The following is a 3,414-nucleotide window of genomic DNA, read 5'->3' as shown; positions in this document are numbered from 1 at the left end:
CATGTTGGAGGTATTGTGACTAGCTTGTAGGCCGGTACATGTTGCTGTTTTGTGAAGAATTGACAACCTTTGCATTTCTGAACTAGTTGTTTGGCGTCGACCAGAGCCATTGGCCAGTAGAAGCCTGCTCTGAAAGCCTTGCCAACTAGTGTCCTCGAAGAGGCGTGGTTGCCGCAGATTCCTCTGTGAATCTCTTCTAGGATTTCTTGGCCATCTTCTCTGGTGACGCACTTCATGAGTACTCCAGATGATGCAGCTTTCCTGTAGAGCTTGTCTCCGACTAGAACGTAATTCTTTACTCGCCGGGAGATTTGCTCAGCTTTATTCTTGTCGGATGGTAACTGGTGATCTTTGATGTAGTCAATGAAGGGTGTCTTCCAGTCGACTTCTATCATCATGATTTCTCAAGAGACGTTAGTAGTCGAGACTACTGGTGGTGTGACTTGTTCAGGTATGGACGACTTGCGCAGTTCATGTACGAAAATTCCTGGTAGAACTTCTGCACGAGTTGAGCCCATTTTGGATAAAACGTCAGCGGCAACGTTGTTGTCGCGGACGATGTGATGAAACTCCAAGCCTAAGAATTTGTTTTCCAGTTTACGGACTTCTTTGCAATAAGCATCCATGTTGTCCTTGTTCCGGTCCCACTCATCATTGACCTGGTTTATAACGACTAGAGAGTCGCCGTACACCAGTAGTCATTTGATGCCGAGGGAGATTGCGAGGCGAAGGCCGTGTAGGAGTGCTTCATACTCGGCTTCATTATTAGATGCTTCCTAGAATATCTACAGCACGTACTTGAGTTGGTCTCCCTTGGGAGAGATGAGTAAGACGCCTGTGCCGGCTCCTTCAAGTTTGAGGGATCCGTCGAAGTACATTACCCAATGTTCTGGTCGTTCGACTGGTGTTGGAACTTGATTTTCAGTCCACTCAGCTGTGAAGTCAACCAAAGCCTGAGACTTGATGGCTGTCCTTGGTTTGAAGTTCAGAGTGAAAGCTCCGAGTTCAACTGCCCATTTGGAGATTCTACCCGTGGCATCTCTGTTATGGAGAATTTCGTCGAGTGGGAAATCGGAGATAACTGTGATGTTGTGCTCTTGGAAGTAATGGCGCAGCTTTTGGGAGGTGAGCAGAATAGCGTATAAGAGCTTTTGTATCGGTGGATACCGAGTTTTGGAGTCCGAGAGTACTTCACTGACGAAGTAGACAGGTCGTTGGACCTTGTAAGCGTAGCCCGGTTCAGACCGTTCGACTACTATTGCCGTGCTGACGACATGAGTAGTAGCAGAGATGTATAGGAGCAAGTCTTCATTCGGAGAGGGAGCGGTGAGTACAGGAGGCTTTGACAAAAAGTCTTTGAGTTGTGTTAATGCCTCATCTGCCTCTTCCATCCATTTGAACTTGTCCTGGCGTTTGAGAAGCTTGAAGAAGGGTAGTCCCCATTCTCCAAGTCTTGAGATGAACCGGTTGAGAGCGGCCATACAGCCTGTGAGTTTCTGCACATCCTTAATGCTGGCTGGTGTCTGCATGTTTGTGATGGCAAATATTTTTTCTGGCTTGGCCTCAATGCCGCGATGGCTAATGATGAACCCGAGTAGTTTACCGGAAGGTACTCCAAAGACGCACTTAGTAGGATTGAGTTTCCTTCGGAAAGCGCGGAGACTAGAGAAAGTTTCCTCCAAGTCAGCAATGAGTTCCTCCCGGTTTCTTGTATTGAAGACGACGTCGTCGACATAAGCTTCGATATTACGGTGAAGTTGCCTTTCGAAGCACATCTGTATAGCCCTTTGATAAGTTGCTCCTGCATTTTTTAGTCCGAAGCACATTGTTTTGTAGTAGAAAGCTCCGAAGGGCGTAATGAACGATGTTTTGGCTTGATCTTCTTTTTTGAGGCTTATCTGGTGATAGCCGGAGTTGCGGTCGAGAAAGCATAGCAAAGCGCACCCAGCGGTGGAGTCAACCACTTGATCGATCCTGGGTAGCCCGAAAGGATCTTTCGGTCGGTGTTTGTTGAGGTCGGTGTAGTCAACACACATTCTCCATTCGTTATTTTTCTTACGAACAAGCACGGGGTTGGCGAGCCAGTCAGGATGAAAGACTTCTTTGATGAACCCTGCCGTGAGTAGCTTGGCTAACTCTTTTTTGATTGCTTCTCGTCTGTCCTGAGCGAACCGGCGCAGTCGTTGCCGTTTTGGAGTAGCTTTGGGATCGATGTTGAGAGAATGCTCGATCAGTTCCTTGGGCATACCTGGCATGTCAGCCGGCTTCCAAGCGAAGATATAATAGTTAGCCTGAAGGAAACTGACGAGCGTGAATTCCTATTTAGGATCTAGCCCTGTTCCGATCAGGGCTGTCTTGGAAGGATCACCGGTCTGGAGGTCGACTGATTTGAAGTCTTGCTCACTGGCGGGTTTCACCTTTGTGGGCCCCGACTTGTTTTCCGGGATCTCCAGTTCGGTTGGATGGAGCTTCTTTGAAGCTGTGAAGACTTGCTGCATGGGACTAGGAGATTGAGTAGTCGCAGCAATTTCCACGGCTTCGGTGTCGCATTCGTAGGATCTCCGGAGATCTCCTCGTAGCGTGAGCTCCCCCTTGGGGCCTGACATTTTGAGTACCAGGTAGACATAATGTGGTATGGCCATGAACTTGGCGAGTGCTGGCCGTCCGAGTATAGCATGATAAGATGTCTCGAAGTCGGTGACCTCGAATCTGATGTACTCGGTGCGGTAATGTCCCTTAGTTCCGAAGGTGACCGGAAGGACAAGTTGTCCTAGTGGTATAGCCGCGTTTCCGGGCACGATGCCGTAGAAAGGTGAATCCGTTGGGGTAAGCATTTCAGTAACATCGAGGCACATCTTCCTTAATGTCTTGGCGAAGATAACGTTGAGGCCACTTCCGCCGTCGATGAGTACTTTGGTTAGCTTTGATCCTGCCACAACTGGATCCACGACTAGTGGGAAACGGCATGGTTCTAAAAATTTTGTCCATTGATCTTTTCTGCTAAAAGAAATTGGAACTTCTGACCATTTTAAGGGTGTGGGGTCCGTTGGCTCGATGGCCATGATCTCCCTGAGTACGAGTTTGTTGGCTCGCTTGGATACAGTGCCTGGGATACCGCCAAAAATGACGTTGACGGTTTTTGAAGCTATTTGGAAGTCGCCTTCCTCATCTTCGTCGTTGCGGGCTTTATTTTTACCCTTATCTCTGTTCTTGGTGTACTCTTCAGGGGGTGGTGGTGCGGGTAAGTCTTGCATGACTCGGCGCATGCTGTAGCAGTCTATCGCCGAGTGCTTGCTAGTCGGATGCCATGGGAACTGCTTTTTGAGTAGCTCTGTGAAGGTTGGCCCTTCATCATTTCTGCGGTGTCCCTTTTTTCCGGAGCTGGTCATGGCGGCAACAGTGTTGTCGGGCTTC

Source organism: Setaria italica, chromosome VIII, assembly GCF_000263155.2.
Source record: "Setaria italica strain Yugu1 chromosome VIII, Setaria_italica_v2.0, whole genome shotgun sequence".
Classification (NCBI taxonomy): domain Eukaryota; kingdom Viridiplantae; phylum Streptophyta; class Magnoliopsida; order Poales; family Poaceae; genus Setaria; species Setaria italica.
Note: the sequence above shows the minus strand (reverse complement) of the source record.